Genomic DNA, 26,577 nt, shown 5'->3' on the forward strand with positions numbered 1-26,577 from the left:
ACGTGAGAAAAATCTTCCACATAAAGGAAGTTCTCAGTTTGCAGGGGCGCGACTCGGGCTTACAAGCGCTGACCAAAAAAAAAAAAAAAGAAACCACAACCCCACGCCTCGCATACTTCTCACGAGCTGCAGTCTGGCTGTGCGAAGAAAACAAAATAAAAGAGAAGGGAAAGGCTTGCAGAGCACAGCCCCAGGTAACAGCGGGGGCCAGGCCCAGCCAGATCCTCTGGCGGCGCGGCCCTGGGGCGGACACATCGCCCAGTGTGTCCTTTGCCCCCGGGACGCCCCCCGGTGCCGCGACCGCGTGTCCCCCCAGGGCCCGTTCAGCGCTGCTACCGCCCGCGCCGACCCCTCGGAGCTCCCCTCTGCTCCCCTCCGCCTGGTACCGCCAGGGCTCCCCCAGGCGTCCCCAGCGCCTCGCCCCCCTCAATGTACCCTCCGCGCTCCCAGAGCCCCGAGTTCCCCCCGGGCTCCCCCATGGCCCCGCACCCCCCTGAGCCTCCCCCGGCGCCTCCTTACCCCGCCCCGCCCTCGGCGCCCCCTCGCCCCGGGCCTCCCCTCGGCGCCCCCGCTGCCGGCCGCGCCCAGCCCCTCCCCGCGGCGCCCCGCTGCCCTGCCCCTCCCCGCGGCCGGGCCGGGGCCGGGGCTGGGGCCGGGAGGGGGAGGCGCGGCCGGGCGTTCCCGTCCCCACCCCCCGGGGCGGGGCGGGCGGCGCACCGGGGCGGCCGCGGGGCGGGGGCGCGGCCCCTCCCTCCCTTCCTCCGCCCGGCTGCCGGTGGGGGCGGGGACGCGCCGCATGCCAGCGACGCCACCGGCGCCCGCCGTGGCCGGAGCAGGGGCCGGGAGCTGGGGAGGGGGACACCGGTCCGGACCCTTTGTCTGAGCGGCCGGCGGGGTGTCGCGGCGGCCCCACGCGAGGCGCGGTCAGGCGGCGCCGGGAGCCTCCACCCCCGGCCCACCCTGCCCGGGCTCATCATGTGACGCGGGTAAGTCGGTGGCGAGCGAGCGCCGCGGCTCCCCGGGCTGCCCCCATTCATTTCCCGGGGACGGCCGCCGGCTGCCTCCGCCGGTGCGGGGTGCGAGTGCGCGGGGCACTGCCCGGGCAGCGCGGGGCGGGCGGACAGACAGACACAGAGCGGAGACCCTGTGTCAGGGAAGGAAACAGTTTCTTCTCCTGCTCTGCCGCTTCTGCTCAGGTCTGTGCCGATTCCCTTTCTTAGCAGGATAAACGGCTAATGTGTGTGGGTTTTGCTGCTGCTGTCCCAGCCAGCCTCTATTTAAAAAAACAAACAAACAAAATATTGCTCCTATACTGAAGTTAAATAATTTTAAAGAACAGGCGGGGGGGCAGGGCGCCCCCCCCCGCTTCCCCCGGCGCCGCCGGGGCGAGCCGGGGGTTAACGGCGGTGCCCTCCCTCCCCCGCTCCCTCCCCCGCTCCATCCATCCCCTCCTCCCTCCATCCCTGCCGGTGCCCCGGCGGCAGCGATACCGGGGTAGGGTGCTAGGCGCCGGCCCGAACTTTTCCCTCAACTTTCCTGCTGAGGCTCTCGGAGGGGGAAAAAAGGGGTGGGGGTGGCGGTGAAAAAGGCGAGGGGGGGAAATAAAAAGCGATAAGCGGGGAGTGATGAGCAGTAAGCCGGGAGCGCCCAGTCCTTTGTGCTGCCGTCCCCGGAGGGGGTGTGGGTGGGGGCGGGCGGCCCCCGTGCGCATTCGGGGCTAGGCAATTAATATATAAAAACAAATATCAGAAAAAGTATAGTGTAGCGCTCGATGGAGGGGAAAATCGGAGTGTGACGCTGTATGGGGGGGAAAAATCGGACTATAACCCTCTATGGGGGGAAAAATTAAAAAAAGCAGGAGTGTCGTGCTGTATTACCTTCTACAGAAATAATGATCTTCTGTGGAACAAATGCTCGCTCTTGCAGAAGTCGGGAGCTTGGGGAGCAAACCGCTGGTATTTACATGGAACGCGTGAGCCCAGAGCCGCTGCGGGAGGTGGGTTACCCCATGGCATCAGCGTCACCCTGTGAAGCCCTCCGAAAGCTTTCCGCTGCTGGGATGAAATTTCCTCTGGGATGAGATGTGGTTCCTATCCGCCTCCCCCAACGTCCAGCGGTGGTGCAGGATTTTGGAGGTGGCGGATAGGAGCTACCACCAGACGGGTTATTTTATATTCTCCTCCCCGTGGTTTGCAGGGATGCGATGCTCCGGTCCAGACAGCGTATTTTTGGGCTTTTTTTTTCGGATTTTGGCGTGGCATTCAGTCCTGCAAACGGGCTTGGTTGGGAAAGAAGGTATTTTGTGCGCTTAGGGAGGAGGTACGAGCCGTTTCGGTAGGAAGCACTGAAGAGAAGTTCACTTGATCGGGGTCTGTAAAATCTTGCTAGCTCTTGGCAGCCCCCCTTCCCCTGAGCAAGACAGTAAACTAGTTTAGTTTTTTAATTACCTATCGTGAAGTAAATGGTACTCTTCTTCCTCCTTCCACTACCCTTTTTTTTTTTTTTTTTTTCTTTTCACTTTTCTGCTGTCTCGCCACGGCAGGTAGATTATTCGCGGCAACTTTGCGAGACTGCTTTATATAGCGCTGGCATATGGGCTCCATTTTCTGCTCTCTGGTTGGTCTGCAAGTCTGAAATGCACAGGAACAGCAAAGTGGTCGCAGCGTGGGATTAGTAGCTGTGCTGAATAGGTCACAGATGGGGCGATAGGAGCATTTGATTAGTGACGTAAGGCTGCATAAACTGAGGCTGCTTTTTTTTTTTTTAATTTATTATTCGTGCTGGGAGAGGGGGAGTGTCTTGAATATCTTTCTAATGGGACGTAATCAAGTTGAAACCGCTCTCTGCAAGCTGGCATGTCACCTATCATCACAAACCAACCGCGCATAGCGAAGGGAAATATTGCGGATTTTTTTTTTTTTTTTTTCCCACCGTCTTCTTATTTTTTCCCCTCCCCGTGCTGCCGGAGGCTTTGGCAGCCGCTGCTGCGCTGCTGCTGGCAGGTGCCCGGGCTGGAGGCTGGTGGATGACATCACCCCCTCGGTGACACCCATGCGCGCCCCTCCCCGGGCCAGCACCCCCGCCCGCTCCCCCCACTGCCTCCAGAACAACAGTGGTGGCATTTTCCTCTTTTTGATTCTTTTTCTCTCCCCTTTTAGTATTTTTTCCCACCTTTTTTTTTTTTTTTTTTTTTTTAACGGTGCGTGGCACCTGGAACTGGGAGGAGGGCAGCAGTCAGAGAAGCCCCTTTTTTGTGGGGAAAAAAGCTTTTTGACATAGATGTATTTCATAAGTCATTTGATGAGTGAGTGCACCTAGTCTGGATTGGCTGGAAAGGAGTTTAGAATATGGGAGATACTGTCTGTTTTCTGTTTCCGATAGTGAGGCAATATGAGATGTGTAAATAGAGGGGATGGGAAATAATGTAATTTTAATTCTGTCTTTTTTTCACCCAGCAGTAGTTAATGATAAGATTTGCAGGCCTTTCTTTGCTTTCTTGTAGAAAAAGCCTTTTCTGGAAAGTCCCCTGACAGCCCAAGAAGACTCTGTGTAACAACTTTTAAAAATAAACTTTAAGATTCCAGGACAGGCTAATCGTGGAGTCCTCTGCCAGCTGTTTCTGTCAGGATCTGCCAGACCTGAACATGCATGAGCAGTTTCACTCCAGATGAGAGGAGGCAGAAATGTGGGGCTGAAATAGCTCTTCCCCTGGGAGATGTTAGAATGGGGTCAGCAAAGGGCTTGGGCTGCAGAACCCTTTGGTAGTGACTGTTTTCCTTTTTGCCTAGACCAAGGTGGTATGTGATGATAGCCACCATGGTTAAATAGAAATACAGACCATGTATTTGAGGAAAGTGGGCAATGCCTTTCCTGGGTGCTTGGGGAGCTCTCTGTTGCACAGGAGGGTTGAAGAATGTCTGTGTAATTTGATGGAGTTTTCAGTGCCGCTAGGGTATCCCATTGGTTAGATTTTGGATGGTCTGTAAAATAATGGAAAGCTGAGTTCCCTTTCTCATGGCTTGGGTGCATGATGTCCACTTATGCAAGCATTCCCAGAGACAGAGTGCTGTAGCCTCCTTGCTTCAGGCTGCTGGATGACCTCTGTGAACCTTGCATGGCTGCTGGCACCACTTCTCTGCATGGCCAACCTCCTTGCTCTTTCCTTCAGTAAATGTTGTTTGCTTTGTGGAACAGGTCTCATCGGTACAAAGTTGGTTTTGATCAAGTCTTAGTTTGAATCAAGTAAAATAAGAGAGTGTGAATGATGTGTTTGTTCATTAATAAAGATGGAGATCTGAAAACACTTTATTTTTACTGAAGTGTCTTGCTTGTGGCTTTTGAAATACCATGTCTTGGTTTCTTTTGTTGGAGAATGATTGTGGTTAGCCTTTCCTTGATATAACTACAAAATGAGTCAAAAAATTAATTTCCTGAAATAAAAAATTTGTTTTTAGAAAAGCTGAAATGGATGCAGCACCCAGACTTTGACCTTCTCAGCTCCTGACTAGTGGTTGTTTACTACAGCTGCAGCTGTGCGTCTTTGAAAGAGGAGGAGCTGCAAACACAAGCATGCTCACTTTTCCTGCTTAGAGGACAACATGTAATAAACATATTGTTTCAAAGTGAGTTGTTAAGTAAAGTGTTGAGCAGCCAGGTTGAGGGTTTTCCTTTCCCTTGTGCCAATTGCACTGTGCTGTATCTGTAAGATAAGTTTTGAATCATGTGAGTGCAAAATGTGAAAGCATGAAATGACTATGTTTCCTATGCAGTAAAAAAGAATTTTTTTTTTTTAATTCATGCTTACACTAGAAAGGAGAAATGCTTTTGCACTGAAGTACTGAGGACACTGTTAACATTGTCATTGGAAAAAGTTCCATGTAATCTTACCCTGTGGTCAACAACTGAACTTTAGACAGTCCCCTTGCTTCAACTGAATGATTTTTTTTTAAATTGCTGCTAAACTCAACCCCCAAACAACAGCAAAAGTTATGTTTGATGATTCAGTGTCAACATGATTGCATTAGTTTATAGCTAGACATATGTTGACAAACTTGACTGAAGTGTTGGTCAGACCTTGTGGCACTGTTGCAAAAGTGGGTGAAATTGGACCAGTTTGAAGAAAGCTGTGGAGTCAGTTTTGGTTTTTATATATATATGTGTGTGTATGTATATATGTATATAAATTCCAGCCATAATCATGCTGTGTTTGCATTTTGAATCTTCTGTGCAGAAAGTTTGCTTAGATTTTGTGCCCTGAATATGTGAACTTTTTCATACTTCTGCCAAGTTTGGTGTGACTAACAGGTTTGAAGTTTGTATGAAGTCTGTGCTCTTGTTTGCTCCCAAGCAATGGCTATAGGGAATTGGCTTAGTTGGTCAGAGCATGGTGCTAATAATGCCAAGGCTGTGGGTTCTGTCCCTGTATGGCCATTCATTTAAGAGTTGGACTCTGTGATCTTGCAGGTCCCTTCCAAGTCAGAATATTCTGTTATTCTACAATGTGAAAAAGATAGACTGTTCTTTAATTAGTTCTGTTTACTTTTTGATTGCAGAGAACTCTTAAAATAATACTGAGAGATAGGAAGAAGAGGGAAAATGAACGTGTCTTTGCCCAGAAAGTGTATCTGTATCTGTGTTGTATGTAACATTGAGATTGTGTGGACTTTCTTGAGTTCAGTGTAACAGCTCTTCTTATTAATTATAAAGCCATATCTAAACTTGGGACTAAACCAAAATTGAATTATTATGTACTTTTTTTTTTTTTTTTGTATCTATGTCTGCTGCAGAATGTGTTTTGATCTGGAGAAGACAAATTTGAATTATGGTATGTCTTGGTTCTGTAGCTATTTCTATAATTTCTTGGATTTTTGGGATGGCATGGTGGCATGAGCCATCCCAGTGTTTCTCAAATACATGGTAAAACTTGGGAGTGAATATGTAAATCATGTGATGTATATTCAGGGACTGTATATTTTATACTCTCTGTTTCTTCATGCACTCAACATCTGTACACATCAACTCCTGTGCCAGAAGAGTCCCTTCAGCCACAGCTACAAGGGTAGGACTTACCTCAGTGTTGGCTAGCTGATTTTTTTTTTAAGTTCAGTAAAATCACAAGGATGAAAAAGCTAAGGTTTATTTGAGCTAAAACTGTTTGTCAGGATCAAGGGAGATGCTATGATTGAAGACTATTAAAAGTATATGTTTAGTGATACTAAATAAAGTTGGCCAAGACTCACACGCTGACACTTCTGACCCAATGAATGCGATCCTAGTAATGTCTTGCGGTTTTTTTTAAATCTTATTTACTTATACACAAAATTTTTTTTTTTTTTTTTTTTGTTTGTTTCTTAACACAAACGCCCTCGTGTGCAATGGTGTTTATCCTTTCGTGGGTTTCTGGCAGTGCTGGCAATAACAGGGTTAGGCATTGCAGTGCAGACCAGCACCACTTGAGTTAAGGAATGTCTGGTTTGCAGTAGCAAGCTTTTGTCCTCTCTGTGAACCAGCCTTCAGGAGGGGAATGAGGCGTGCTCTTTGCTAATGGCTGGCACGGTATTTGCTACATAGCAGAGTAATGATGGGACTCAAAAATCCCGAGCTTTGTTCCTGGCCTGGCTGTGGGGCAAGTGTGTTCTCGTTGTTTAAACATAGAACAATCAAATGCATGACCTTGGACATCAGCGCCGCTAAGGGGATAATTAATCAGATGATGTATCGTGTCGGGAGACCCGAGTTCTAGACTCGTTTTTGTCATGTGTCACCTGGGACAGGCACTTTGCTACTCTCTCCTTAAGGTGGTAAGCAGTGACCCTAATTCCTTATTAATGCGGGGTGTTGTCCAGTGGTCAGAGCAGCAAAGAGCACAAGGTTTTGCGTGCTAATGCTGATCCTCCTGCTGACTGCCTAAATAATTTCTCTGCCTTGCCCAAGAAGAGCTTTTCTGGTGGTGGTGTTGCGTCTCTGTTCTGGAGCCTTAGAGGTCCCTGACAGCAGCATGGGCAGCATAATGATGCTGGCAGGCTGCGTGGGTGCAAGCGGTGTGTGCACAGAGCTCAGGCCAGCTGGAAAGCTGGAAATAAGGTCAGGTCCATTTGCAGAGCTGGAGATGCTATCAGTGAGCTCGGGAAGCCTTTGAGTGTGAGTGAGCTGTAATTCTCATATACTTTGTTCAAGTCTTGAGATGCTGCCATTGACAGGAGTAAAGGCAGCTATATGTAACCCAGTATTTTCTCGCTGTGGATACCTGAGAGAAAATCTTTCAAAAACGGTACTCTTTACAGAAAAAGTACTGATTTCTTTTGCCTCTTTTTTTTTTTTTTTTTTTTTTTTTTTTTTTTAACTACCAAAGTTGTCAGAAGTGGCTGGTTCAGATACACGGTGTTCTAAGATACTTTCAAATCAGACTTTGAAGAACGAGTTACTGAGCATTTCTGTTGAAATAATTGAAGTTTGTTAACTGGAATATGTAGTATTAGAAATTTGTTACGTTAGTTTCAAAGAATACTTGTGACTTGGTATTTACCATGGGTGTTATTACTTTGTTTTTTTCCCCATGGTACCAGCATTTTCAGATGGTCTGCAGAAAATTGAAGGGACATTTTATAGCAGATATAATAATAGGTTGTCATCTGAGGTAGCCACTGAGATATTTAGGATTAATGATATCAATTGCCAATTCCTCATAGAAAAAAAAGGAAGATAATGACTATTAATACTATGAAGTAACATTGGACAGGAATCTGAACAAGAATTAACTTAAAATCAGAATAATGTAGATTTTTTTTTGTATCTGTCTTTATTTTGAGTGTTTAATGCTGGCATGAAACACTTTTGAGTTAGTCTTCAAATACGAGTTGGCAGTGCTCTAGAAGAGCATGTAAAGACTTGTGATTGATGACACTTTAAAATCTTTTAAAGTGTTGGACAGTAGTTGGAGCTCTTCCAGATCCTTTTTCAGAGAATCTTTCAGTTGCAAGAAAATTCCAAGTGGGAATTGAAAAATTTTTCTTAAGAAAAAAAACTAGAGAAAAACATTGCTTTCCACTTTCTATAAATTGGTAACAGTTACAAGGTGACTTAATTTTTCCCTTGTTCCATTTGGCCAAGGAAATCTTTTGTATAGACAGTGCCCTACACAATTTTGAAAGGAAAAAATGAGGTTTTGAAAGTGAGAGCATGCGGAGTTCGTCTAGTTAGGAGGCAGATTTGGAGGGTGCTATTTCTGATATCATTGCCATTTTTATTTTTACTTTCAAAATATATATTCAGCTAAATCAACATTTGGCTAAAATGTCTATCTTGAAAGAGTGTATCTTAATACTTGGAGACCTCCTATTTTGAGAAGATGGTAGATTTGTAATTTTTGATTGTGGCTTCAGTGGGATAAAGTTTACAGTAGTCACATCATACAATTAAACATAGTAAACTGAAAAAAAAAAAAAAAAAAAAGAGAGATTTAGTGCACATTCTCTGCTTTGCATCCCAGCCAGTATATGAGATAGATTTATTTTGTGCTTGCTGGAGATGTGCTTCCTTAGGGTTTCACGTGTTGCTGGATTTAGGAACACAGCATTTCTTCTGCATTGCGATGCTAAAGAAGTATGTGGGATAGGCAGGGATGGAAGACTGAACTCTATGCATAGCAATCACAGACACCTGCCTAAGTCAGTTCTGATGGAGAGTTTGAATAAAATACTTTCCTTTTCCAAAAAAGAAGAGCTTAGCTCATCTTCGCCTCAGAAGTGTGTACTAAAATCACGACACCAGAATATTTTTATGGTCAAAAGACCTTCAGAAAACCCCTCTGTTGGCTGACAGTACAGGAAGTCTCAGATGTTTAGTTCACATGTAAATGAGTACATTGTACTTGTTAAAAAAATAAGTGAGAGATCACTGACAGTGCTCAAATCATGGGAGAAGCACTGGAGGCCCTGAAGGGTTTGGTGGTGGTGAAGAAGGAATAGCAGTTTCTGTGAGCTCTTCTTGTGGCTTTAGTTATTTGGTGTTTAACTTAGCCCATGTATTTTGAGAGCAGGTAGATGCAGTCAGGCTGGGATTTTCTATAGTAGGGACAGTATCAGGAGCATAGTGGTTTGGTACCCAAGTCCTCTTGAAGTCATAGCCTGAAGTCCATCAACAGAAATAAAAGATATTTGTACTTTCAGATCCCACATCTCCCCCCAGTACTACTGAAGTTCCGCTTGTGTGGCTTACAAAACAAAAAGGAAATAAAAAGGAGGAATTAAAGTAAAAGAAGGAAGTTTCTTCTTGTGATGGATTCTAAGTGCAGTTGATGCTGCTTGTTCCCATCCATCAGTTCTCATCCTTGTATGTTTAATTATTGCGCTGCTTTCTGCCTCTTGCCAGCAGCGCTGCTCAGCCTCTCTTTAGGCAAGGAATGCTGCTCTCTTCCTCTTGCTGTAACCCTTCCCTTAATCACTTTGTCATTAAAAAGATGCTGAATTCTTAAAAGCAACTGCATTTTCTGGATACTGGATTATTTGAAAGTGGCTTCCCTTTAACAAAAACCCTAGCCACTTTAACTACTCCCCCCCCCCAGTTTTTTTTAACATTTCTACTTGTACAGTTGTGTTTTCAAGACATCTGACCAAAGAAGCCTTTATAGATTACATTTATATATATATATGTGTGTGTGTGTATTTGCTGAAATTGCTACTCGATTTGCATAAGGATTATAGTCTCAGTAGTTCAGTGCCTAGCTGTCAAGCCCTTGGAGCAGGCCTGCCCTCCTGAAAGCATGGCTTTCTGTGGCAGAGAGAGGGAAAGGTGGGGTGAAGGTGTTACCTGCATTTGGTTGGGGGTTACCTTAGTGTCTTTCAGCAGATCAGAGCAGGCTAGGGTTAGTGCTATACCCAAGCTGACTCCTTGCATATTACTGTGATATCAAAAATAGAAACGTGAGGTTAGTGTGAAAAGTCTTTTCATATTGTATTCATACATTTCTTTATGTATTAGAAATACGAAAATAATCAGTGGAAATATTCTCCTTGTGTTCAACAGTGTTAGAACTAGTTCAGAAAACCCAGAAATTCAAATCTCTCAAAGAATCTGTAACAGTAATTTCTGAAGGAGAGAACAGAAATGAGACTCATAGTATGGTAATCATTTGGTATGATCTAAACCAGTAATTCCAGTCAGTATTTGATAGACATAGAATTTTCAGTTTAAAAGTTGAATGACTAGATTTCAGCTCTTTTGAAGCTCTTTTTACACAGCTCTTGGCAGCTGTGTAAAGTACAGAAATCGTGTCCTAAAAGTTCTTGCCAGTGTTGAAATGCCATAGAAGAAGTGAACCCACAAAGCCACATTTAACTAGACAGGGATGGAAGTTGCAAAGACTTTTAAGGATTTCTGCCTGGATGAACAAGTTGGAATTTAGCCACGGATGTTCAGAGTCTTAGGTGGTGGTGGATGGGTTGGCATTTAAGCAGATAGCACAGGAGGTTTACAAGTCAAATTCAGTATGCTCACTGGAGGCAGGATGCGGTGAAGTGAGAAGAAATACATATTATAGTATCTCTCATGGGGTCAAATTGTAGTTTCATTGATTTGTGTATCAGAGGAGACTATTGTGATCATCTAATTCAATTTCAATAATGCCATCAGTAGAGTATCACCTTGTCCTATGCAAACCGTGCATGATCTCTTGGAGCTGGAACATCCTGTGAGTAGATGTTTGTAATGTAAAAATCTTAATGCAGTGGGCAATCAACTGTCACCTTCGGTGAGCTGTTCCAGTGGTTATAATTACTCTAATCTCTATGCATTATTTCTTCCCTGAATTTAGCCATATATTTGGCTTCCAGCCACTTAACCTTGTTACACTTCTGTCTCTTAAATGAGTGGTCAACCAGTCTCCTGTCAGTTCCTTCTCTGTCTTCATTTTCAGAATATGCATAATTGAACAGTGTTTACTTTGTGGTTGTTAAAGACGGTGAATTGATTTAAATAATTTTAACTTCAAAGTAGTGGGCAGGAAAACTTGATTTACACAATCAATTTAAATCTTGTTTGGTTTCTACAGTTCTTACTCATTTTCCATTCCTAGTGCTGTCTTTTGGGTAAGTGATGCTTAGTGTGCTGATACACAGCAGATGAAATAGTCTTTACACAGAGTATACTCAAATTGTTATTTGAGCAAATGCATTGTATGTATTCCTGTATATTTTAAAAGTTTGTGGAATTAATGATCATTTGCTGTGTTTGAATTTTCAGATGTTTAATATTGCAGTATGGCTGATCTGTTTCTGATTTACTAGGTAGTTCAGTTTTACAATTGACTTTGTCAACTACACTTAGAACTCGTAAACTATGGAAAACACCAATAAAATAATTTTTAATAATATCTTGATTTCTTTTTGATATGCCAGGTTTCTTTAAATATCTTAATAAATTGTATTAGTGTATAATTAACTTTTACAATGAATAAAGGAAAAATAGTATTTCTTTATTAAGAAAAACTCAATTTCTGTTAAAAATACCCTGGGGAGTTTTAGAACTAGTAGCTATCACCCTTCAGCATATTGTTTATATTCAAATACTGTAAGAGAAACATCTTTACCTAGTTTAATTTGCTCATGGTAGATTTTTTCAACTTCTGAATGATCCAGTAATTTGTGGCGATTGAATAAACTGTGAGAAATAAGATATTCTGTTCTGCACCTGCTTATTGATTAGTTTGTGTTTCAGTTTTGTTTAGTCTGTGTTTTTTATAGGGTAAGTAGTTCCTTTGAAACTTTAACAGCAAATGGGTACTGCTTGGGCATTGATGAAAGAAGGAATGTAAATTGGTTTCATAAGTTCAAATGTAATTTTGGTGAAAAATTTAAATAAGAGTCAGAATTTTTCATTGGAACATAAAATAGTGTTACAGGAAAAAGCCATTTCTTTACCAGACAGGTTTTGGAGCAGCCTTGGTTAACCTGCTCCTTCCAAACATTGTCAAAGGTAGGATTGGCCAGCTACTCTTGCTTTGTGAAACTGCATATGAAAATAATTTTTTCAAATACTTGATTTATTCTCAGCTGATGACACTGACACCCCAGTTCTCAGGTGCCCCTTTGGACATGTCTATTCAGTGTATTATCTAAAGTATGAAATAGAATGCTCATAGGCCAAAGGTACCAGCTGAGCAGGAGCACCCAGGCTCCAGTGTTTCATATATTTACCTGGTGCTGCACTTCTCAGACCTTCAAGTCTTTTGCTCTGGTGGCTTTTTTTTTTTTTTTTTTTTTTTTTTTGTTTATTTTTTATTTTTTTGTTTTTTTCTTCCTATGCTTTTTCTAGATAATTTCAAATTTTATAATGCTGTTACTGGGACAGTGTGCTCCCTCTCCACTGCAACTGCTTTTCATTAATCATACCAGTTTTAAAAGAGTTACTAAGAAAACCTGGCAATTTTGCTAAGCTTTGCTCAACTTGGGGAAGTTTTGCTCTTTAACGGTAATCTTACCTTTGAAGCCCTGCTAGTACTCAAACAAACCGGACCTTTTCACTTAAATTATTTCATCTTTTTTGGGGACATTTTTCAGTGCTTAGGTTTACACTGCTCTATTTCCTCAGACTTCAAAGAGATACAGTTATCTAAATAAAACTTAATTTCTGCATATTCTGACTTCAAAACTGTGATCATAAGTAACCTTATTTTGCAGGGAAACTAAAGGTGTGCCTTTCTCAAATTTTTTTCCCTGCCTTCTCCTTGTCTTCCTGAAATAGCAACTAAAGGCCAAAGCAAGATTTTTTTTGCTTGCCAGTTTTTTCATTGTGTTGTTTCATTCAGTGTGATAACTTCCTTTCTACTTTGTCATGGAGCTAGGCAAAATGATGTAGGACACAGAGCTATCAAAAAGCAGTACAGCTGAAAAGGTTATTTGCTTCTTCCTCAAAGAGGGAGAAGGAAGCTTGTTGGCTGTTTTACTTTCTTTTTGCAAATTGACGTAACTAGTGCAGATCCTGTGAGAAGGATCAGGGCTGGAAACAAGAACCATTGTGCAGTCTAGCCTTGTGCAACAAGTTAGGAAACTAGAAAGTGGTGGTCAGAGGAAAGGTTTTATTAATGCTTCAAGCTGCTTGAGAGCAAAATGAACCAGGTTAAGAGCACTAAAAACACATCTCAGCCCAGTGGAGACTCTCTGATGAAAGAATGTCTCTTTATGCTCATGAGAGAAGTCCAAATGGGTGTTTACTTATCTGTGCTTTAAAAAAGGAAAATGAAACACATTACAAAGCTGATTTTACAGTCACCTCATGCACTGCTACTGTGAAACAAATTGGCCTGTGAGGAAAGGTACCACCTTTCTAAGATCCAGTTGACTTTTGGTGATTTGTTAGTCCCAGCATTTGCTCCAATTCCTCCTCCTTGACAGACTGTTCTTCAGTGCGGTGCCTGTGAAGGCTTCCAGTGGGATGCTTTCACTTTCCTCTGTTGAGCTTGTTACTGTTGATGATCATTATGTTCAGGAGCCACCAGTTTATTAAGAAATAGCCCTGTGCTATCTGGCAGTGATATGCAAGGCTCCTGAATGAAGTTCATGAACTTCTCGACACAGAACTTCTGAACTCTGTCATCTGAGTACAGTGCTTTGCATGGCAAAGAAGAAACGTGATCCTAAAGCATTTGTGGTCATGAGCTTAAAATCTTTTCCCTTCAAAGGCTAATACTGATTCAATTTTTTTATTCAAGTGGAATGTTAAGGTGTTGTTTCTTGTTCTTCACCAGTAATGTTGCTCTTGCTTTCTCCATGCAACGACTGTTAGCCCTTTTATCTGTTTTTACTTTTGAGGTTTTAGGGTTTTTTAAATGCAAAAATTGATTCTATTGCACAATTCTAAATGTAAGACCCAGTCATACCTTATTTACATTTTTGTGTTATAGATGACATAGCATGTTATAGGTCCCTGGAGCCCTGCTGAGGATTTATTGCAGCAGTTCCTGAAAACAGCGTGGTGAAGCAGTAACCCCTTGGTTTCTGGGCTGGTGCCATAGGCAGCTGGAGCTGCATGTGGTGGCTCAGTGCTGGTGTCTTGTATTACCTCTGGAAAAGCTTGTGTACCTCAAAAGTTGCTACATGGAAAGCAACTCCATTTATTTCATCCTGCTCTTCTGTAACTGGGACAGCTAAGGTTTGAGGTGACCGTGACTTTGCTTGCAATCCAGCATGAGGGTCCTGGGGGTCCTTTCCTCTCCTTGCAGTCTGGGTGTGGTCTGCCTTTTCTATGTGTCCTTGTGTTTGTTCTGCCTCCAGGATCTTGGGAAAGTATTTCTGTTCTGTCCATCTGTTTCCCAGTTGTTCTCTTGAACTCTGTGCATTGTTCTTCTCTGGGATGAAGATAGGATGCAGAGGAGAGAAACTACTAAATTAAGGAGTGTGGAGAGGACATAAATGGTCCAAGAATAGTGAAGATGTGTGTTTCATGAGTAAATGGTAGCAAAAGAAAGCCCTTTGTTGCTCAGTGTTGACTTAAGGTCTTTTGAAAACTACTTGCTGCTGAATATACTTACTATGCAATGTGGATTTCTCTTATTGCAGCACTGGCTATTATTCCCTGAACATCTTGTCCATTACTATAATCTCAATCATGAGTTGTGAAATGACGTTTTTTATTCTGCAGACAACTTTGAGACTTGCTGCAAGGCAGAAACTGGTTTTCACTGCTTGCCAAAGAAGTTCATGTACCTAGTGTGATGTCCGGTGTGTTAAGTGATTCTGTTGCAATGTTGTTAGAACAATCCTCTGTTGAAGTGTCAGAAGTCTTCTGGCTGCTCTTTCAAGGTTTTGGGTTTTTTTTGTGTGTGCTGTTCTTGAATATGTGTCTTTGTAAGTTGCAGATTCATGCTGGATGCAGTGATTTGCTGGAGCTGAAGCCCGTGAGCTTGGCTCCGTGCGTATTACATCCAGAGGAGGTTCTTGAAGGGCTGTTTCTTTGGTTACCCTGAGCCACCAAAAAGCATCCATGTCTTAACCAGGGTCGAGTTTCTCTGAGTAAGCAAAATGCAGCATCTTGAGCTCTGGGTGTGTTTTGTGTAGGAAAACACTTGCTGAAGGTGTCTTGTAGGTAGATGTGAGCAGATGAGAGGGTGTGATATGTATTTTTTTTAGTCTATATTCTTCTGGTGAAGCTTCAGAATCTTTGTTTTTCAGCAGGAATGTTTGGACTCAAAATGCTGTCTAAATATATTGTGTAAAAACACATTACCTGGCTGTTTGGAAACAGGTCTTAGAGAACTTCTAACAGACAGGAAAATGAATTTCTGTATTGCTTTGATCTGCCTTCAGTGTGAAAGAGCACAAAAATATTGTTGCAGGCATTTTGTTTTAAAGTTTTAAGTCTTCACATTTATCAAAGTGGAATTCATAAATTTGTTATTTCTATTTAAGACTTTACTTTTTCCTCCTTTCTTCTTCCAGGTAGTGACATTATGTTATTGCTGCTTAACTTATGATCTTGCTTCTTCTGAAGATCCCATCAACAAAATTATTTTGAGTATATTTTGTGCTTCTCACCATTTATTTTATGTCTGCAGTCATGCCTTAAATTGTTGTAAATATCTGTCAAATAAGAAAAAGAGAAGAAAAAAGATCAAGTAAGCAGCATTCTGTTAAAACTTGCTGCTCTGTTCCTAGGTTTGATTTCTATCTTTATTAATATTTGAATTTTACTATAAGATGCATAATAATGTTTTTAGAGAGGGTGGTGAGATACACACTCTAAGTGCTACACTGACTGATTTGGAAGTAATTTAATAAGTGTCTCATTTTTACATGTGCAAAATGAATATAATGCTATTTACTCAGGACACTTTTAGGTCTACCATTGGGAAAAATACTTAACAAAAGCTGAGTAATACAATGGTTATAAGATGTGTGCTTCAGATGGCAGGGTCCACAGAGATTTCTGTAGATGCTTGCTGTGTACATTACTTCAGTTGCCTCTGCATGCTGATATGTTTTTCTGGAAGATAAAAGGTGAGGCGAAGGCGTCATTTTCCCCGGTCCCGGGCAGCTCCAGAGAGCCCGGCGAAGGCTCTGCTTCTCGGCGGGACTGGGGGCTGCTGCTTTTCCCGGGCGCTGCTGTGTTCTGTGCACTGGGGTGGGGCTGGCTGCATTCTGCTGCTGACACAGGGGGCAAGACGAAGAGGGAAGGAATGTCCACTCTGTCTGTGCGGTTGGCTGGAAAGCTTTAATGGCCGCGGGGAGCTGCGGTGGAGAACCATAGCTCGCTCCCCAGTGCCATGTGGACAAAATGGCCCAAGGACTGGGGGCATGCGGGATTTTATAGGGGGTGGGCTGATTTTGTAGGAGGGCGGGGCCCCCCTCGCCAATGGGGGCAGGCTATGGGGGAGTGACATGGACAGGGGTAACCAACGGGGACACGACATGGGGCTCCGGGACGAACGGGGTTGTGGGGATGGGGTAACGGACACAGAACTCTCTGGAGTCGACAGGGGGGTGGTTACAGGACTGGCGTGGTGATGCTCCAATGGCAAGTAACCAGGACCGGACCACCGCGGGGAGGGGAAACACGGGGGGTGCACAGGGGTACACAGAACCAGCTAACTAACACATATCAGAACCCCTAATCTGAACTCAGACCCGGGATGCAACAATAAGGAAAAGCGTAACTGCTTTGTCAGACTGAGAATAACTTCTATGAGCCTTGTAGCCATGAAAAGTGTATTGAAGGAGGCTGTTTGCAAGAGGTATTACCCACTTGGTTTCCTTGGAAACATGAAACATGATTTACAAATATTGACTTCAGAAAGCTGCAGCTTAGAGGAAATCCTAAACTGTTGGTTCAGGCTTTTAAATTAATATCTCTAAAGAGTACTGGCCATTTTGAAAGTCACTGCATATCTACAAAATGACATTTATAATAATTCTGTTTCTTGGTGTAATGGCCAATTCTGAATGCTGGAGGACTGGAAAGAATCTGAGTTTTACTGGAAAAGGGATACTGAACTGGGAATCTTGGCTCCAGTTTCACCTGTGTTAACCAGCTCAACTCCAGATGAAATGAAAAAAATTGATGCTCTTAAAAGTCAGGTAGTTAGTGCATTACCACTGATGGAGTGGAATACTTTCTTCATGGTCAAGTTTAGATACTGTGAATTACCATTCATATCTTGTAGATGTATTGAAACTCAGTGGAGTTGCAAGAGATGCAAGAGATCGTGTGATAAGCTTAAGTAAATTACATTTACTGGATAACTTACTTTTATTGTATAGGAATTTTCATATACACTTACTTTTAAAGACTCCTGGTCATAATTTGGTCTTGCTGGCCTCATTAAATTTTTTTTCAATGGAAAGCTGCTTTATCCCTGGAGCAGAGTGTTAGGTTATCTTGAAATTGGTGTTAGATTTATGCTGGGGGGATGGAAAGGGGCACCAGTATGAGAGAAGAAGTGTACAGCAGACTGTTGCATATGTGTTGTGAGTGCTAACTGCTGGGTAAAGATTGCCTCTGTGCTCCTCACTCATTAGTGAGGAGCAGGTCTACAGGAGTCAGTCAATCTAACTGAGGTGCTTCTGGCCGTGGTTTAATTTGTGCTTCTGATGTCAGTGCTGGCTTATGTGCTTCCAGTTATCACCCATCTCCTGTGGTGCATGTCCCTCTGTCACTCGGACATCTTCTGCTGGATTGGGTCAAGAAATTGCCCAAACTTCATCCATTTCACTGAGTTATTCTTAACATGCGTTATTTTCCCAGTTCATCTCCCAAAACAGCTATGGCTGTGCAGGAGCAATCAGGTGGTTGGAGGCATGAAAGCACCTCTAGCCATTCCCAGATTTAAGAGTGGGAAAGCCTTGTATTCCCTGCACTCATAATCTGGAGGAGAACACCTCCTGAGCAGAGATGAGGTGAGATCTTGGGTTTTCCTGCAGAAAAGCCATGTGTTTGTCTGCTGGTTGTATTGCTAGTACTTTCATGGCCATGAGGAGGTGGCAAGGTACAGTTTTTAAGAAGGTATGATGTATTAGGATGAAAAGGTAAAGTAATTCGAAGGAATATGAGCATGCAAATCTTTGCTTCTGTTTTAGACAGGGGTAAGACTTTGTGTCCCAAGCCACTGGATTCTTTTCCCCCAAGATGTCTTCCATGTTTTATACAAAACATCATTACTCCTTATGAATTGTGCTTTGCTTGGAGATTATAAAGGTGTTTATGGTGAGTGGCCTGAGGTGGCCTTATGTAACTGTATTAATTAAGGCAAGGATGAGCCTAGGTCTACCTTCATCTGGGGTTGCAGGAGGATTTTACCCTGGAAGTGGGAGGTGGGATGCAGGCAGGAGGCTGCACAGATTCTTGTAAGGATCAGGTCCTCAGTATGCAGAGGCATTGGTGGTGTAGGCAAGGAAGGACTGCTGAGACCTGTAGGTCAGTGTGTCAGATAAGATGGCTATGTGTGTGAGCCGTATGTCTTGTGAGACAAAGGACTGAGAGCAAATAAGACACCACAGAAACCTCCCTGCATGGGCCAAGCAGTGCTACTTTTATCAAGCCAGTTGAACTAAGCAGAAATGCTTTGCCCAGTGGTTCTCTAAATAGTGTCTAACATCCTGAAGGCTACAAAGCTGTTTGTCTCTCCGGATGCTAAGGAGGGATTAATCTGTATTGTTTTTCAGTGGCTGGTTCTAGCTGGTGAGGGCAGCTTGCTCTTGATTTACCCCATGCAATGGCTATAGATTACAGTGGAAGAGGGTGTGAGAAGGCAGGGAGATTGATGAATAGGAGGAGGGAATTAGGGACCTGTGGAAAAGAAACTTCATATGCAGAAAAAATACAGAAAAGTGGAAAATGGCAATGTTGCAAAATACCAGAAAACAATGGAGACTCTTGTTGGTAACACGTGTGCTGAAGCTTTAAGCTGAAGGGGAGGTCAGTAAACTACAAAAAAGTCTTCTTGGTGTTTGCAGAAGGAAGACTGAGAAAGGGCAGCACTTGAGTTTTAGGGTGGGGTGTTTTTTTGTTTGGTTATTTTTTAAGGTGACAGATAATCAGAGCAGAAGGTAGGGTTGTGTATGGATGAAGTCAGAACAGGTATACAGAATTGTTCATTAAGGGTTGTAGCCATGCCTCAGAAATTGAGTATGAAGGCTTAGGATGGCAAACATAGGAAGATAATGATACCAAATGAACTCTAGTTCTTTGTGTAACAAAATAAACTACATGGATTACTGCAGAGTCAGTCAAGATAGGAACAAGGGTTTACAGCATAAGAATCCTGCTAAAATTAGGATTGTTTCCATGTGAAGCCATTGTGCCAATACAAAATGAATTTCATGTTGCAGGATTGGTTGTAAGATAAATGCCTCCAGAGGAATCTGGAGAGAAGACACTAACTTAAACTTAGAAGGACAAAGGAATAACTGCAGTGAAGATGTACAGAGAATTCTTAGAATACAAAAGTAGAAGACAAAAATGTATGAGATGGCAGTGTGATATTGCTTTTATTATTCTGTGTTTTTTCATTTCATAATATGATGAGTGTCTTCTGGGTATCACTCACATTAAGTGATTAGAATCATAGCCATATAAGGTATGCACCCTTTAAGGGAGAAGCTGGAAAAAAACACCCTTAGACCTATTGCTTTTTACTGATTTTCTAGGCTGTCACCCCTAAATTGGTAATTGCAAAAACACTCCAGTAGAAACATCAAGGGAACTTCATATATTCACTGTTTTTCTGGCAGAATATTGATATTGTTTTTAGTTTTAGAATCCTTGTTGTTTTTTAGCACATATAGGTAGATTTAGAAACAGTTATGTGATAATTATTTAGCTGTTGCTTGTGTAATACTGGAGACGCAGAGCACGTTTGTCTTCGTGGCTCTAAAGCAGCTCCAACCCAGCATCAGTGTCTGTCCTCAGATACATCGGCTCTTACTCTAGGTTATATTGACTTTTGTGAATAAGGTGATGAAAGAAGTGAGAGATGACATTAGGCACAGATCAAGAAAAATATCAATTCAAGTAGAAAACAAGTATCTTTTTCTTGCTTGCCTTCAGCCTGTAATGTGTGTGAATCTCTGACTATCAGCCAGTTGTCTTATTGGGTATGAGAGCTACAAGGTGTTAAAGCTTTCTGGACAGAGAGCACTTGTGTTATCTGTAACTTGATTATGAAAGAAAGAAGGAGAGCTGTTTCTGCTAGAGGAAGATGGAGACTTGTGTTTTCAGCTCTATGATAAGATGTTTTTCACGTTGAAGCTGAAATCACCATTTGAAGTGTTAAAGGCCAGGTTGGATGGAACTTTGAGCAACCTGGTTTAGTGAAAAGTGTCCCTGCCCATGGCAGGGGGCTTTTGAACTAGTTGATCTTCAAAGACCCTTCCAATCTGAGCCATTCTGTGATTCTACATGAGAGGAGCTAGTGTGGAGGTAAGTTGGAGACACCAAGTCCTTCAAATCAGAAAGGGCTGTTTCATGTCTTCCATTCTCTGTCTGTCACCAAGCTGTCATTGCTGACTGTGAGGTTTGAACCAGTGGCAGATGGCTTCCTCTGAGAAGACGAAAGGATGAGAAAGAGAAGTTACAGTAGAATTGGCAAAGCCCAAAGAGTCATTCCTACTGACTGGAAGGAAGTAATTATTCTGGATTTGTGTTTCAGACTTACTTGATCTGGGCTCAGATCTGTGTGACTTGAAAATACATTCACCAAATAGCAATATAATGGACTGGGCACAGGTAAATAGTAAAGTTACTGAGAGAATGAAAATTACTAGGTTTAAGGGAGAATGATGCAATTGTCAAATGGCAAGTTAAAGTAGCCCAGTTCTAATGTACTCTTAAAAAAGCCAACCCCAAATCTGAGATACTGCCAGACACCCTCTTTAGTTAGCAAACTGCAGAAGCACGCCTGTGCAAAAAGGGAAATGCCTTTACTTGGCTAGCTTTCTTGAATTGAAACATTATAGGTGTTGTGAAATACTGTAGAATGTACAAATGAGCATGTTGGTCAGAAAATCACCCTGCAACACATGGCGCAGTTCATACAGTGTGGTGTTCATACCTTACTTAGTCATGATGGTGGTCCCAAACTAATGAATGTTGAGATTTTGTGGACAGGACTTAAGAATCTACTCTTAATTGGAGCTTTATGAGTATTTTTCTATGTGTGGTGGGGTGAGGGAGAGGAGGGAGGAGGACCATCTGCTTCTTACTGAGTTAAAGGTGTTTTGTTTTTCTGAAATTAATCAGTAATTGAATTAAAGTAGGGAAGAGTTGAGGATCAAAGTGGGCAATTCACTCACCACATAGCACAGAATGAGGGAATAAGGTTGTGCTGCTCAGAAGTGATAAACTACTGGAAGTGCTGTGCTGAAAGTGCTAGGGTGCCACCTGCTTTGGTGAACAGGGAATATTGAAATTATGCATTGGTGGGCTTTGTAATTCTCAGCTGACAAGCCTGTGTTTCTGCAGGAGTACATATCCAGGTTGTTTGGTTGTAAGAGCACCTCTTTGCCCAGAGTTGTGCACCTGCAGAGCATCTGTCTCTTTTCTGACTATATCATTTTCCACTCATTAGCAGAAGCTTCATCCTTGGAGGGGACTGGAGAGCACACCTCTCTGAACCAGAGGTTCATCTCAGCTGCACCTGAGATGCTCTACAAATATACAAAGATTGTGGCAAAGGGAAAAAAAAGTGTGTTAACATTTGATTTACTGAAAGTTTAAAGAGTGAAGTTTTCACTGTTTACACAATAGATAGAAAAATATCTTTTCAGGGAAATAAACCACTTCATGTCAAAATCTAAAATGGCCCCTGAGGGATTTTTTTTAAACAACTGTGCTTTTGAAAAGTCAAATTTTTTTTAATTTGCAAGCAGCAGGGACATTGCAGTGTAGTTTCATTTTCTGTTCTGTCACTAGCAGCTTTTTGCTTGAGTTGTTATTTTGGTGTGTCCTGAATGTCACTACAGTTAAACTAAAGTATTCCTATAGTTTCATTATAGTGTTTGGATTTCCAATAGTGAAAAATCCTGTAGTTTGCAGATACACTGGGGCCTTTTTTGCTTCTTTTTATAGATACTTAAGCTAACTTTCCTTCATGCAGATTTTCGTATTTTATCATTTTGTTTGGACTTCAAGTTAAAAAAAAAAGGTTATTTTTTTTTCCTTTTTAACACTTGACAATTTGAGCTGCCATTTGCTTCCTTTTCATAATAAAAGCACAGCAGATAAATAGAGACCTCCATTCACATGCAGGTGATAGCAAAGGAATTAAATACAGACTGCTGCATTGTCTACTTTTATTTCCCTGTCTAAGAAAATAGCTAACTTCATTGGGAAAATACAGGAACAAAGCATTGTTCATCTTGTTCAAGCATAATACATAGAAGAAACTATTAATTCAAGCTTGCACTTACATTCTTCATAGCACTTAAAAGTTCCGCCAGTCTTGTTGCCAGCTGTTCCCTCTTAATTAATCTCTGTGTGTATAATTTTCTTTTCCCCTTTTTTTGTGGTGTTGTTATACTGTCCTTTATTTCCCAGGTAATTGGGCAACAGCCTTCTCCAAATTCACTTCCCAGTGGCTAACTTCTCTAGCTGATATAGTAGTGTACAGAGGAAGATAAAGACTGGAGAATGTGGGAGTGTAGGCAAGGGCTTTCCCTTTCAATTCCTGGTACAGGTTGTCTGTGTGAATCTGGAAATGGTATCAGTGTTCATTTTTTCTCTTATTTAAATGTTGATGATAATACTTGAGGGAGGTGAGTGTTGTTGTAAAGCTTTTAAAACTGGGGGTTGTATTAGACTGGATTGAGACAGTCTGGGGCAGACAAGAGATGCAGAGTTTCAGTGCATTTACTGAAGGAATAAAATTAGCCTGAAAATTTACCCATAGGGTATAAACAGTAGGTATCTGCAGTTGGGTGCTGAAAAAGTGCATCTGCTTTTGAAACAGAGCAGATTCTGGTGTTAGTCTTCATACTGAGACTTTGAAAAATGGGAGGGTTGTATGTATTTATAAATAAGCATAGGATGTTAACGACAAGCATTCTTTATAGATGGTTCTCCTTAAAAGTTCTTGTATGAGTAAGTAACTAGAGACAGTTGTTATCCTTCTACATTTGGGCGATACGGAGAGGCAACCAATGAAATTATTACCTTTGCATCATTTTCCTTTGTGTTTACAGACATAAAACTTGGTTTAATATCAACACAGAGGAGATAGTAACTACTACCCTTTTCTCAAGAAGTTTTGCCATAATTTTCATCAGTACAGATTGTGAATGGTATGAGATGTTCTTCACATTGTGTCGCTTTAAAGGTTTACAAATTTTACCAGGATAATGGTTTCAGATAGATGAAAATGTGATTCAGGTTTTAACTCTTGCAAATTGTAGCATAGCAGTGGCAAGGAGGTGAAATCTTGGAGAGGCTGGCTTTGGATAGTATGGGATTTCTGTCAGTGTTTCTACTAGAACGAAGGGAGGAAGAACAATTTTGATCTTTCTCTTCAGATACCAACTATATGAACACATAACCCTATCTGTGTTTAGTGCCTCAGAACTCAGAAAAGTAATGTTTTAAAACTATATTTTCTGTTTTCACACTGAATTATATCAGAAGTTACAGTGCATCCAAATTGATTATTCAATCTTTCAGGAAGTGTATGAATACTATAATCAACCTGTTTGCCAAGATCTTTTGTACAGGATTTTTTGTAATTAAATCAGTACTCAAAGCACACTTCAATTTTGCTAACAGTAGTGCCTGATCAGAAGGCCATGAAGAATAACAAAGAGTGGGTGGTCCCTAGGAAGAGAAGCTGATCTCCTCATTTGGGTCTGTCCAAAGATTCAGTGACTGTAAATTGTGTAATTTGCTTGGAGAACACAAAAGCTATTCAGTTATGTTAATCAGTGGTTCTGCATCATCACAGAGTTGAGCTGTGCTTTTCTTGTTCTGTCTGAGAATTTTATCTATAAATGTGTCATATATGTTCCATTTTCAAATAATTTATTTGTAGGTCATAGGTCAGGATCCTCTTATGATAAGCATTCCACAAAGGAATTTTTAAGAGTCTTTAGAGTAGGACACTGGGGAGTAGTAGATGGACACAAGCAGGCACACAGGAGAGCCATGAGGTGATACTTATCACACACAAAAAAAAAAAAAAAAAAAAAAAAAAAAAAAAAAAAAAAAAAAAGCCACAAGCAAGTCAAGTGAAAAAACAACCCAGGTCTTAGCGCATCATGCTGAAAGTTCGAATGTGGACAAACCCTTCTTGTGACTACAAAATGCACTATGTAGTGTTTGTGTATATATAGAGGTGTGTTCTATAGATACTACACTTACACATGTAGATAAAGATGGTCTTTTCTGTTCAGCCATTCTTCATTTGATTGTTGCTGTGTTGTACATCAACTGCCTTATTCTTTTCTGAGTGTTTGTCATTTCAGTACAACTGGTGCTTGTGCAGCAAAGGAGCTTGTTTATAGCAGTGATGGTTCACTGCTCTCACTGTCTCTTTGCTCTCCTTGACCCCCTCTTATTCTTCCTCTCTACTTAGAAAGCAGCTCCTTGCATCATATCTACTTGAGATGCATCAAAATTACTTTTCCCTTAGCTTTTAAAACCATTTGCAAACCTTTTTGGTTGGGTTGGTTGGTTGGTTTGGTTACCCCCGCCCCCCAATTCTGCTATGTCTTGTCCTTGTTGCCATTCATTGTTGTTCCTCCTATTTTACCTAATTGGTTGACATTCAGGCCAGTTCAGAGCAAAGGATACATGCATTCTCATCTGTCATATTTGCTCAGAATTTTTATTTGTCAAGGAGACAACTTTGTCCCTTACTGTGTGTTGAGTATCTTCTGGTCTATGTCTTTACTGTGCCTTCTTTTGGAGATTTTGAGTCCTTCTAGATACAGACTTAAAAAGTTGGGCATCATGTTGGGTGCACAAAACTGCTCCCCCGCTCCAACAACCTGTTAAGCCAAACTCATCTGTAAAAGTTGAAAGAAAGACTTAAGACTGCCAGAGTCTGGTGAGGGGAGACAGGCACAGAGTTAAGGGCTGCCACTGAAGGTGGAGTGCACCTCTGCCAGTGGCAGCTGCTTTGCTCTTGGCACACCTTTCACTTTGGTGCTCTAGCCTGCTCTGTGCATGGGGAGGGTGCTTGCAGGCAGGACTGGTCCTGCTGGGTTTGCATCCCTGTGCACAGGAAAAGAGGGTTACCAGCGCAGCACTGTTGTGTGAGCTGTGAGAGTAAGAAAGGTGAAATGTGATGCTGTGTGGTCAACAACTTTAATGAAGAAAAGAAAGGGGGGTGTAAAATATGATGCTAACAGTTTAATGGCAACTGGGAGATTTTTGAAGAAGTCTGGGAAGTTTATGACAGTTGTTGATAGTTTCATGGAAATCTCATGGAAATCCTTATGCTTAACAAAGCTTTAGTCAGACACTAGCTACTGACATGGTGCTTAACTCTAATGCCATATGCCATAACATGTATAACTGAACAAGAAATGTAAAAATGAGGTTGCTTCCTGACATTTCTGGCTGAAAAATGACATCAGAGGAGGAGTGCTTTTTTTTTTTTTTTTTTTTTTTTTTTGTGCATTACTGCATGTAGAGAGAGATCTTCAGGCAAGTGTGACTTGCCCAGCGGTTCCTCAGCCGAGGCATTTTCTGTGATGTGCTGTAATGGTTTGGTCCCTGTGGTTCTGTAGTGTTGGTGCTTTGTGTGCAGGAGCTTCCAGCATCCTGTGGGACAGCCTTTGCACGGCCAGACTTCAAAGCTCACTCCTTCACCTCTGATTCATGCAGAAGCTGGGGCAATGACATGGAATCCTGCTGTGTTGGGAGTGGAAAAGAAAGTCAGTTGTGGACTGTTTTTAGAGAAAACTTTACAGACAAAGAATTTCCACAAGGAGCCAAGAATAGATTTGGTACTTCCATGCATCTTTGTGGGAGGGAGTGGTTGGAGAGAGGAGGCAGCGTTGGCCGTACCAAGGCCAGCATATATTTTTCAGGGATCACTTATATTTTCACCAATGGTAATTCTGTTTTTCAAATACATGACTTTAAAATGGGGGTAAATAAATTCCTAATATTTCTTGTATGGTTTCAAAAGTAAAAAAGATTCTGGAGTAGGTGAGGCTCTGCTGCATATCTGATTCTCACCTCCATTTTTCTTTGTCATTAAGTTGTCGTACCCATGTGTATAACTTCAGTTGAAGTTAGAAACTTGGATAAGTTCAAGGTCAGAGTTTTCCAGATCATGACCTCCACTGTCTGGAGAATGAGCAGGCTGTGCCAGATAGATTCTTACTTGTCAGTTATGTCTGCTCAGCAGTAACAAATGTAGCAAGGTACTAAAGAGTTTTTAATGCTCACTTTGAACAAGTTGATAAAACATGATGGAAATAAGCCAGAGATGAATTGAGTGCAGTTTGTTAATAGTACTGCAGCAATTTATGGTAGTTTGAGTGGTGCTCATCAGCCTAGTTCCTCCCTTTACGTTCCTCTTTATAGCTTCCACCATCATCAGACTTCATTGTCCTTGAGTTTTTGGCAGCATTCTGCTTTGATCAGTCAGATCCA

At 42.1% G+C, this 26,577-nt stretch overlaps 1 protein-coding gene across 2 annotated transcripts in view; it reads left to right on the forward strand.

The window, feature by feature from the left end:
- The first annotated feature begins 897 nt into the window (after positions 1–897).
- The window catches only part of KLF12 (KLF transcription factor 12), a 232,562-nt gene continuing 206,882 nt past the window's right edge, over positions 898–26,577 (forward strand). For both annotated transcript variants that reach the window (XM_053935016.1, XM_053935018.1), the window contains exon 1: positions 898–986. The gene's annotated coding sequence lies outside the window, so the exon portion shown is untranslated. The remainder of the gene's footprint in view (positions 987–26,577) is intronic.

This window comes from Vidua chalybeata, chromosome 2, assembly GCF_026979565.1.
Source record: "Vidua chalybeata isolate OUT-0048 chromosome 2, bVidCha1 merged haplotype, whole genome shotgun sequence".
Lineage (NCBI taxonomy): Eukaryota > Metazoa > Chordata > Aves > Passeriformes > Viduidae > Vidua > Vidua chalybeata.